The 12,648-nt window shown below is 35.1% G+C and overlaps 1 pseudogene; it reads right to left on the reverse strand.

The window, feature by feature from the left end:
* Window positions 1–12,245, reverse strand: part of LOC109053416 — a 36,789-nt pseudogene extending 24,544 nt beyond the window's left edge.
* Window positions 12,246–12,648: the final 403 nt, after the last annotated feature.

A 12,648-nucleotide genomic window follows, 5' to 3' on the forward strand; every position in this document is an offset into this window, starting at 1 on the left:
TATATGTCTTGGTCTAGATGTTTGTAATGAAAAACAAGACAAAAATATTCCAGTCACCTAAACTACTGTACATGATGGTCATGTTGTTTTGATTTATTTACAGGTTTGATATATTTACAGTAGGAAATTTACTTTACTTAATATCCTAATGATTTTTGGCATAAAGGAAAAATGGATCATTTTGACCCATACAATGTTGAGGTTGGCTTTTGCTACAAATATACCTGTGCTACTTATGACTGCTTTTGTGCTCCAGGGTCACAAATAGCGGAGACTGCAACAAGAGTCGCAACTTTGATTTAAAAGAGTACAAAGACATTTTTATCGGTCAGAACACAATAACCGTGTTTTATTCATGCACTCACCCTCCCGCGCACCTGCAGGAAGTGGCAGCCCAGATCCTGCTGGACAGATTTGGACTTCAGCAGGGTGCGATCCAGCGTGGCCGAGCCCTTCTGGCACACCTGTCTGGTGGGTCCTAACGTAAGCGTGGACCAGGGTCCCCCTTTACCAAAGTTCCCGTCAAATATCGGTCCTCGGCTTCCTCCGACCCCCCCACCACCTCCACCGCCGCCAGGTCCCGGGAGTGCAGGGAGCCCCTGGTGCTTCAGGTCACTGTTACTCTTCGAGGATTTGAGCGTGTGCTCGCTCATGGTGCTGTAGCCCTGCATGAAGTACCTGGATGCCACCTGTCCGTCCGGCCCCGGTCCGGATCCCACCGCTTGACGACCCAAAGTCATCATGGCCATCGGGTTCCTATAGTTACTAATATCACTGTCCAAATCATCAGAACTCCAGTATCCGGACATATTGGATCGTGGCCTCCGTTTGGCCGCTCCTTCGCTCTTCACCCGGTCTTTGCTTTTGCTCCGATGGTGTTTGTCATCACTGCTCGATGATCTGCTGTTGCGGCCGTTCATGTTTCCCTTGATGGCAGAGTTTTCCATCGACTGGGATTTAGCGAACAGTTTCTGGACGGAGTGAACAAAGTAGCGTATTTTTCCTGGACTGTCGGTCCGCTGCTGTTGCTGCTGTTTGGTCGTCGTCACCGCGGTGCTTCGATGGAACTGTAACGTGCTGAAGCCGTCCTGTTGACCTGGCAGCTGTTTCTCGAACTGGTCCAGGAGGTTAGGTGGCAACCGGTTCATCTTTCCTGCCCCTAAATGCCAAAAGAGCAGGAGGGTCAAACAGGAAAGACTCAGAATCCGAAGGAATGTCAAAATTCAGTGTGAAAACCCTAAATCTTATTCACATAAATTGTAATTAATTTATCCAGTTGCTATTTGGCCTTTAAAAAATGTTAAACTTTTGAACCTTTTCGAGTAGTCACATTAGGATACTATTAGACATACTTAAACACTTCTTTTCGACTGTAAATATAAATAAATAAAAGGTTAGGTTAAAAGAAAGGACTGCTATTCCATTACAAACCTCCTCTTTATCTATATTATTACACTAGAATCAACATAAGTAGTGCAAATTTCATGCAAAATTTAATGTTTTGCAGAAGATGTGGCATACCAGGTTTGACGTCACTCACAAATCAATTAAAATATTTTACAAAGTGCAAAGTTTGAAAGTCGTAAATTAAATTTGAGAATTAACATTCTATTTAATGACTTTCATATGGCATTCATGAGTCATATAGATGGCTGTAATTTATTTATTTATTTATTTGATTGATTGATTGATTGATTTTTGGAGTTCAACAGCCTCTAAAGCAGTGTGGACATTATATAAACATCTTATGTGTTCCATGGGAAACAAAGCAAAAAATAATTATAATAAATATAATTATTATATCTAAACATCATTAACATAAAGTTACATAATGTCTAAGATAATAACTTATTTTGAGAGAATATACGCCACCATTCAGAAGTCTGAAGTCAGTAAGATTCATTCATCAAATGTGACTGTAAAGACACTTATAATGTTACCAAAGATTTCTATTTATAATAAATGCTGTTCTTTTCTAACTTTCTATTCATCAAAGAATCCTGAAAAATAAAATGTATCACGGTTTCCACAAAAATATTTGTCAGCACAACTGTTTTCTACGGAAGAGGATTATGGCTTTGTTATAATAAAAAAAAAAACCATCTCAGGATTAAAGTCATTATATTGCGAGATTATAAACTCATTACTTTCGAGAAAAAAAAAAAGTCGAAATACAATCTTGAGAATAAACTCATTAAATCATCGAGAATAAAGTCGTTGTGTTTTGAGAGATTAAACTCGTAAAATTTCGAGAAAAAAAAGTCGAAATACAATCTTGAGATTAAACTCATTAAAATATCGAGATAAAGTCGTTTGTGTTTTCGAGATTAAACCTCGTTAAATTTCGAGAAAAGTCGAAATACAATCTTGAGAATAAACTCTTCAAATATCGAGAATAAGTCTTTGTGTTTCGGAAAAAAACTCGTGAAAATTCGAAACAAGTCGAAATACAATCTTGAGAATAAACTCATACAAATATCGAGACATACAATGCCGTAGTGTTTTCGAGAAAAAAACTCGTAGTAAATTTCGAGAAAGAAAAGTCGAAATACAATACTTGAGAATAATCTCATTACATTACACGCCATTAATGCACTGCCGTACGGTTTTAATTTCATCATAGCTGAGTCCAAGTGCCAGAGTGCATTTGGGTGAATCCATCGATAACCTTGCATTTGGTCCTCTGGTTGTCATTTCATGTTGGACAAAAGCGAGTAGCCTACATCGCGCAAATTGGAGTGATTTTTTTTCTTCTAAAAAGACCTAGCCTGCTTGCAAATTCTCTTTCAAAAAGTCGTTGTGCTAATTATTATTGTGTCATATTAGCTAAAGTTGATAGTATTTCTTTGTTACTGAAAGAAAGTCTAAAATATAGCTTGACTAAGTGATCCAACACCATGTCCCTCTATAGGCTATGCAATGAACACACCGATCGAATGCGTGATTTCTACATTTCATTTTTTTACTAATTATTTTCTCGAAACACAACGACTTTTTCTCTAAAATTTAGTTTATTTCTCATGATTATTTTCTGAATATTTTTCTCGAAATTAAACGAGGGTTTGTTTTCTTCGAAAACACAACGACTTTATTCTCAAAATTTAATGAGAGTTTTTCTCACGGCTGTTATTTCGACTATTTTTCTCACAAAATTTAACGAGATTTTTTTCTCGAAACACAACGACTTTTTCTCGAAATTTAATGAGTTTATTCTCAAGATTGTATTTTCGACTTTTTTTTCTCGAATTTACCGAGTTTTTTTCTCGAAATTTAACAAGTTTAATCTCGCAATATAATGACTTTAATCTCGAGATGGTTTTATTTTTTTATTATTACTTGGCCCTAATCCTCTTCCGTAGTTTTCAACATTGCTAATAATCAGAAATGTTAATTGAGCAGCAAATCATCATATTAGAATGATTTCTGAAGATCATGTGACACTGAAGACTGGAGTAATGATGCTGAAAATACAGCTTTGATCACAGGAATAAATTGCATTTTACAATATATCCACATAGAAAACAGTTTATTCAACTGTAATAATATTTTAAAATATTACTGTTTTTCCCGTATTTTGATCAAATAAATGCAGTCTTGATGAGCAGAAGAGACTTCATTAAAAAAAAAAACATAAAAAAAACTTTTTTTGTTCGTTTTAAACATAAACCTCATTAAATTTATGCTTAAACTATGAAAAAAGAACCAATTTAGAAAGTTAGACAAGTTTTGTTTTGTTATGCAATTTTGCATTAACTTTTATGATGTTTAGCTGCATGCATCTGTAACTTTTTATGAAAGTTTCTCAAGGCAGTCCTATGTTTCTTACCTGATATAGTTGCGGATCCGCTGGTGATCATGGCGGTCCGTCCCACTCCGAGACCCATTCCCATGGACATAGACGTCCCAGCGTCCGTGGTGGCTGATTCCCCCGATCCCCTATCTGTCGTGCCGCAGGACCCGAGTCGCCCTGATCGAAGTGCGAGGAGTTTGTAGTGGATCCGGGTGGGAAGGTTCTGCTGGAGGACATCTGCTGTTGAGGAGCGGGCATCAGGCAGTCGGTGCGACGGGGAAAGTGGTGTGGAGTGAGGGAGACGGGCTGTCCGTCAATGCTCGTCCATGGCTGCTGGGGGAGAGAAACGTGGGCAGTGCTGGACAGGGTCGCGGGGAGCTATCGGAGGGGGGGTACAGAGGGTCCCGGGGACTGGGAGAACGGGGCGGCTCGCAGTTGGACAGGTAACGGGTGCGCTGGGGGGTGTAGCCTTTCATGGCAGAACGGGGCGATGCCCCCCCACCCTAGATCAGGAGCATGAGCCCACCGGGAAGAAACAGAAACCCTGGAGAACAGCAGGAGAAAAAGTGAAGTCGCAATCAAAGAAAGATTATTAGAGCATGTTTAAACATTAAGGTTTCATTTGTTCATGGTTTGATCAGTTAACTCGAACTAAAAATACTCCTTAAGCATTTATTAATCTTCATATTAGTCTTCATGTGCATTTCAACATTTACTTTATACATTATTAAAATAAAAGTTGTATCTTAATATTATTTAATGGACCTGAGCTTATATGAGAACAATGAACAGTTGTATTTTTATTAACTAATACTAAAATATCAAACAATTCTGACTTTTTTTCTTTGAATTTACATTTATTTGTGAAATTTACAATCAATTTCTTTTTATTTTGATTTGTTGTCTTGTTTTCCAGGACAAATATTTAAACATTCTTAAATAGAAATGTATTTACCTGAGAAGCAAAATTCACATAAGTCTTGAAAAAATTCCAATGGGGTAAAAATAAACTTGTTTTCCATCTGAATTAATTAATTAATTTATTTTTTTTTAGTTTTAGCTTACTTAATTTTAACACGTTTCAGAAAAAAGTAAGTGCATCTTAATTTTTTTTTTTCTACAGGAAAACTAGACAAATATTGAGTAAGAAAGACTTTTTTGCAGTTCAACTTTTTTGAAGTTAAAATTTATAAGATATTTTATAGAATTTGTGGTTACTGGGTGTTTTTATCATTCAAACATTATTCGTCTTGTGTGACAGACTAGCATGACGTTTTCAGTCATGGAAATTCTCACACAGAATGACACGCATGATTAACGGAAAGCTGTACATAATTCTTTACATGACAGAAGCATGTCTACTTGACAAGCAAAATTTGCATTGCACTTTGCCATTTTCCTATCAGCACACACACACACACACACACACACACACACACACACACACACACACACACACACACACACACACACACACACACACACACGGTGCTGGAACACAGGCTCCTGTTTCTCAAACCACTTTTAAATGACTAATAAAGCAAATAAAAAAAGAGAGAATGAACAGCATGTGTTCAGCATTTATTACTGACCCAGAAACCCTTCTACCACCTGTCATATAAACACACACACACACACACACAACACACACACACACACACACACACACACACACACACACACACACACACACACACACACAAACCATGCTAATATCAATGTGGGGATCTTCTATTGATGACTAGGCCTACTTTTGTTTAATTATTGTTGAATCTTATGAAGAAAGGTCATATTTCACATATTTAATTTTTACAATTAAGCACAGAATTTTGCATTACTTTAACATAAACAAACAAATGAATAAATAAATAAATTAAGTTATAATAAATTATTTGAATAATAACGTTATCTCATTATGAAATTAAAGGGAGAAACATCTGAGGAGGAGAATTCAAAATTTCTCTCAATTTAATCTCATTGCTGTCTAGAAGAAACAATCAAGATATTCAATGTGATTTGTGTTTTTTCTTTACTTTTTGTCCTTATGTTTCACTAAAATATATAAACATTGTTAAAATAAGACGAAGTTACTCGAAAAGCAAAACTGTTTGAAATAATAAGACTTATTTTGAGAGAATATGCATGGGATTAAGTTTATTTTTCTAAGCATGTCTGATTATTTGTTTTGTTTTAAATATAAACCGTAATAAATTTTTGATTTATGTTTAAAACTTGATTTATTTTTAGAAGGGTACATGTTCTCTTATAAGATAGAAGTCTTACTTTAATCATTTAGTGTCCATTTTGATTGTTATTCTTCCTTTAGCAATCACAATGATTGTGATACGACACGTGACACAATTTTTCCAAAAGCCATCTCTCTCTCTCTCTCTCTCTCTCTCTCTCTCTCTCATCACATGCCAGGATTGCGCTCACAGACGGGCTTCATGGAGGTAAATCGGATTGAACCGCTTGATTGCCCAGACCGTCTGTGCCACTCGTCACCTGCTCACGCTCCTGCTAAACCTGCTTTCAGGAGACCGGCTTTAACTTCACACAGACCTGAGTCCTGTCTCAGTCTCAGAGCAGCCAGAGACAGCGATCGGCACAGACAGCAGGAGACACGAGAGAGACAGAAAAACAAAGACGTGACCGTGGAAGCAGAGCCGCCCATCAGCGGGACACACAAACAAAGCAACATGTTTCCTGTGAGAGGGACGTGATTTCATCTGAAAAACAACCACGGGAGCCGCAGATGATCGAACAGCAGAGAAAAGGTCACTAAATCTCAGAAGACCACGAAAATAAAAGAGCTTAACATGAAACTGTGTGCTGCTTCATGCAAAACACACACACTTACACTGCAAAAAAAAAATACTGTCATGCATAGAAAAATATGTAAAGAAGAAAAATTACATAAACATACTTGAAACAAAAAATAAATATTAGGCATTAGTCTGCATGCAACATTATTAGGTACAATGGAAAAAATTAATTTTTACAGTTGTAAATAAGACAGGATTAAAATTACTGAAGCATGTTTTACAAGAACATACAATTCAGTCTTTCTACTTAAAAATTCATGTTTAATTCAGTGTTGCTGTGAATGTTATTCAATGTAATTTCTAATGTGAAAACCAACACCAAACATACACTAAATGTTTTCTTTTTTTCAGTGTAGTTTTTGAAAAGTGGAGAAAATGACCAAATTGTCTGCTGAAGCTGTGGATACAATAGATTTGGTGGTTAATATCAAAACACAGTTTAATCATTTAGATTTAGAAGATTAGTTAAATTTAGATTAAGTTTAGAATCAGACCTACAACCAGACATTTGTGTTGTCAAATGTCAGGTTTTACTAGCATTTATTTAAGTTACTGTGAGCCATCTAAAATTTATATCTGCTGAACAATTAAATGAATCCAATTTTATTATTATTATTATTTTGTTGTTGACATAACCACCTCAAGATGATATAGACCAATTACAAGTGTAAATCTCACATGATTCATTTCTGAAAAAATAATAATAATAATAATAATTGCCAAATGAAAAGGATGATTTTAACTTCGTAAAGTTTTTTTTGCATTATTATTATATGATAATGAAGCCTTAGTAAAAACTGTAATATAGAAATAGAACAATAGATTTTAAAATATCTACATAATACCATAATCTATAAACACTTCACAATTTAATAATAATAATAATAATAATAATAATAATTTATTCATTTTGTGTTGAAGAAAAGAAGGAAATGGGAAAAAGTGCATGAAAAAAATGTCCCAATGTCCAAATTTCTTTATGCAAAATCTGATTCTCTATTTGTTCTCCTTTGGTTTTGGAGTGAAGTATGCCCTGTGCATTGATCTGTGTGTGTTTCTGATCATGTGTTGTTCATCCCATCTGTGTTCAGCTCCGACTCCAGTAAACATGAATTATTGTGATGCTGCTGTCAAACACACACCTCTGTTCACCGGAGAATTAAAACAGTGTCACAGATTGTTAGTGTGAATGTTTAACTCTAGTCTACAGGCCATATTTTTCAGACTTGTTGGTTGAGCGTCACCATCTGCTGTGGAGTGTGAGGTGTGTTTAGCACAGGTGGGCTCTGATGCAACACACACACACACTGCACAGGTAAAATGCAACACTCAGTTTTTTTAAATACGCAACAGCAGGTCTCTGCTTCTTCTTTTTATCCAAAGGGCCTGAGAACAGCTGCTCACTCATTCTGACAGCAGGGGGTGCCAAGAGGCAAAACATGGTGCTGGAGCACCTCAAATCAAAGCAAAACTGTCCTAGAGGAAGACGGCGAAGATGAAGATGTAAAAGAAAGTCAGACATGCAGTGACAAGTATCTATTTTCACATCTAAATACAAATACAGTGACGTCAAATTGTGTTTGGACACTGAAGTCATGTTGAGATGTCTGAATTTAAATTCATTATATGAAGTCAAGTTTCTACATCTGTCTCAAAACATGCAGAACACTTTTCTTCATCGGGATTGAAGTGTCAATGTGTTCCATCATCTGCTGTTTTTGGTGCCGGAAAAAGCCATTCTTAGATAGATCCTGATCACAGGTTGTGCAAATGACCCTCAACAGAACACTTTTCTTCATCGGGATTGAACACACAAAAAAAAAAAAAAAAAAAAAAAAAAAAAAAAAAACAATTTGATTTGCCAGAGAAACATCTCAGTCAGACTGAGGAAACCATCTGTTCCCCTCACCACCCCACTCACACACACACACACACACACAAAATCGCCCTCACACCTCTTTCTCACTTTCTCTCACTCGCTTTCCCCCAGACTCCATCTATCCATCGATATGAGACAAGAACATTAAGATTCCATCATCATCATCATCACAAAAAACCTGACAGACAGACACATAGATAGATAGATAGATAGATAGATAGATAGATAGATAGATAGATAGATAGATAGATGATCGATGATCGATGATAGATAGATAGATAGATAGATAGATAGATAGATAGATAGATAGATAGATAGATAGATAGATAGATAGATAAAACGATAGATAGATAGATAGATAGATAGATAGATGGTTGGTAGATAGAATGATAGAGTGACAGAACGATAGATAGAACGATAGATACATAGAATGAAAGAATGCTAGAGCGACAGAATGATAGATAGATAGATAGATAGATAGATAGATAGATAGATAGATAGATAGATAGATAGATAGATAGATGATTGAATGATAGAATGATAGAACGACAGAACGATAGATAGATAGATAAATAGATAGATAGATAGATAGATAGATAGATAGATGATCGATAGATAGATAGATAGATAGATAGATAGATAGATAGATAGATAGATGATGGATAGATAGATAGATAGATAGATAGATAGATAGATAGATAGATAGATAGATAGATAGATGGATAGATAGATGGATGGATAGGTTGGTTGGATAGATGGATGGATGTGGGTGTAGGTGGGTGGATTGAATGTATCTCTGATTGACTGAGATGAGACCGTATGAAAAGATCTGTGATTGAATGTGATGAGAGGCTCGAACAAGAACTGTAACTGTGTGTGTTTGTTTGTGTGTGTGTGTTCACAGTGTGTTTTTGTGTGTGTGTGAGTGCGGGACATAATAGTCTGATGTTGTAAAGTAGACACCAAATCATCCAGAATGAATTTTTAAAAAAATCTAAAATAACAGAAAGTTTTGTGTGAGGGGTAGGTTTAAGGTAAAGGGATAGAAAATACAGTTTGTACAGTATAAAATCCATCATGTCTATGGAATGTCCCCACACAATATGTGTGTGAGTAGAGGTTGTGTTCAGCTGAAGGTGGGTGGTATCAGTGTGTGTCCCTGAGAAAGTCTCACAATAACCTTGCCCTAATTACATTCTGCAGTGCTGCTTTTACCCTATTTCCACAGCTCTCTCTCACACACAAACATTAACACAACAGTAATACACAGTTACATGAGGAGGCCACACGCTTACAGCTACATCTGTAAAACATTCACAGCCAATCAGAGCATATTTGATATTTCATATACATTCACACGAGCGAGAACAACACAAGCTGAAGCAAGCCAAAGCAACGCCACTGAAATTAGAAAGCGACTGACCAATAACCTGTGCTGGTCTAAAACAAAAACTCATTAACTCAGAGATTTTATCGCCTGGTAAGAACACGGTGTCAGAGATGGTCAAATGTGTTATTAGCTCATTATCTACTTCAAGTGAAGCGTTTCTTGCAGACTAGAAAATGTGTACTGCTCTCCTAATAACCAGACAGACTGCTTTTGCTTTCTATATTCTTCTGCTTCTCTGACATGAGACTGATCGAGTGTGACCAGGTCTGTGCAAAGATGCTGAAAAAACGTCTTCCTCCTTTAATGTTGGAACAAAATGTCAAAATCAGCATGAAATCCTTTAATTACAGCATGCTTGCTCTGTGCATGAAGCATATCTCTGCATCTGCACCACAGGGTGTGTGTGTGTGTGTGTGTGTGTGTTTGTTTGTGTGTTTTTTTAATTTTATTTATTTTTTACTAGTAGTTATCCTTTGATAAAGTAGGTGCATGAAAAGCTACTAACAAAAATTATACAAAGTTTTTTAACAGTGGGCAATATTTTTAAGATTATCAAGTAGGGTGTCAGCATGAACTATGAACACAGTGAAAATAAAAACATTTAATCAAGCAGCAATTAAAACAACAGTATTTATGCATATGTTTATATGAATGTCAGTATTTATTAATACAATGTGCACAGATATTTATTTAAATATGTATTATCTTCATATTTTTATTTCAAATGACTGCTAAAAATTCAGCTTTGCATCACAGAAACAAATTACATGTAAATAAACTTTTAACTGTAATAATATTTCACAATATTACCGTGTTTTACTGTATTTTTGAGCAAATAAATGCAGACTTGGTAAAATAAGAGACGTTCAAAAACATGATAAAATCTGGATGACCCCAAATTTTGTAGTATAGACAAATACATAATATTTCAACAATATTTTTGGTCTTGAATATTTAAATGTTACCACAAGTACATTTTAGGTTATTTTAAATATATATATTTTTGGTCTTATATATATCTATATATATTTTTTAAATATATATATAATATATAATCTTTTATTTTTATATAAATTGAATGTTTATTTTTTACATTTATATACATACATTTCATTTTAGATTTTTTTAGAGTGACTTTTGGGAACGCTATTGAGTGATGACTCAGATATGAATCAGTAAAGGTTTTTTGAATCAGTTTAGTGAACCATCTGAACAAACTGATCTACTAAAACCTGTCTTTTAAAGCTAGTTAACTACATTATTGTATAGTATACAAAATGAACTGATTTACTGAAAGCAAACAGTCTACCTAATCTCATTCGGCACAAATCCAATTCAGTGTTTCCATATTTGCAATGTATTTGAGTGCTAAACTATTATTTATTATGTAAACCAGGATTTGTACTTAAAAAAAAGTGCTTACTTTTAATTAGTTAGTGCACAACACTGTGCATAAAAAGGTTCCTTTTTACAAACCAGTTTCTCAAAAAATAAATTAAAAATAAAACACTAAAACGAGGATCATCTTACTGAGCAACTGAGCAAAAAGCTCATTTATTTCTCAAGTGCTTAATGATGTAATACGATACAAGGTCAAAGCAATTATTTCATTGAGATAATAATGAGCTCTTTCAAAGAGGCCATGTTTGCATAATGTGCTCACTGTGGAAATTAATAAGCAGCATCTGAATTTTAAAGTAGAAATTTACAATTTTAATGCAAACGTGTGCTATGGAGCGTACACCATCAGCCGAGGACACGACATTCAGGAGAACGCAAAGGACAGAAGATGCTGATCAGCAAAACTTTTTAACCAAAGCTGCTTAAAGTTCACTCAGGGCAACCAAAAGACAGTTGTTGATCAAACTTTTCTTTTCTTTTTGCTAGCACCAATGTATCTTAAATAAAAATAACACACACACACACACACACACACACACACACACACACACACACACACACACACACACACACACACACACACACACACACATATTTACATATACATACATACATATACATTACATATACATATATACACACACACACACACACACACACACACACACAGAAAATATTAAAACAAATACAACAAAATGATTTTAACAAAAAGATTTAAACTAAAAATTCAAACGAAAACAGAAAATATAACAATAAAAACTAACTCCAATTTTTTTTTTATAAAACATTTAGTAGTATATCAATGATATAAGGTGTGCTGAGTTACTAAAAACATACTTACATTTGTAGGTCATCCTAATTTTGTGCGCCAAAACCAGCAGGTGAAATCTCCTGTTAAAACAAAGCAAGTCATTAGCATATGCAGAACAAATATAGATCATATTCATGAGGTGACTGATACAGAAATGACTGAATTGTTTGTCCTGAAAGACATGCTGCTGTCATGGGATGGGTTGGATGTTTTATGGATATGTAATGTGAATACAATCATGTCAATCTCGTCAGTATTTACCGGTTTATCTATGAGCTCACCTTCATGCATATTTAATGCAAAACCACAATGCCTTTAAAGATTCACGGGTGAAGTTTCATGACCTGACAACATGGCGTCTGAGTAATAAATACATGTTTGTGTGCTGAAGATTAGTCTCCAAAACCATCCATATTCATGGGATTATATACAAAACAATATTAATAAACATGAAAATCACATACTCTCACTTCAGTGAACTGCTGCGCTACACAACAATGGCTGTGAGATCTACTTCTTGTCATCAATGACAAAAAATAATTTGATATACTT

The sequence above is a fragment of the Cyprinus carpio genome, chromosome B6 (assembly GCF_018340385.1).
Source record: "Cyprinus carpio isolate SPL01 chromosome B6, ASM1834038v1, whole genome shotgun sequence".
NCBI classification, from domain to species: Eukaryota; Metazoa; Chordata; class Actinopteri; order Cypriniformes; family Cyprinidae; genus Cyprinus; species Cyprinus carpio.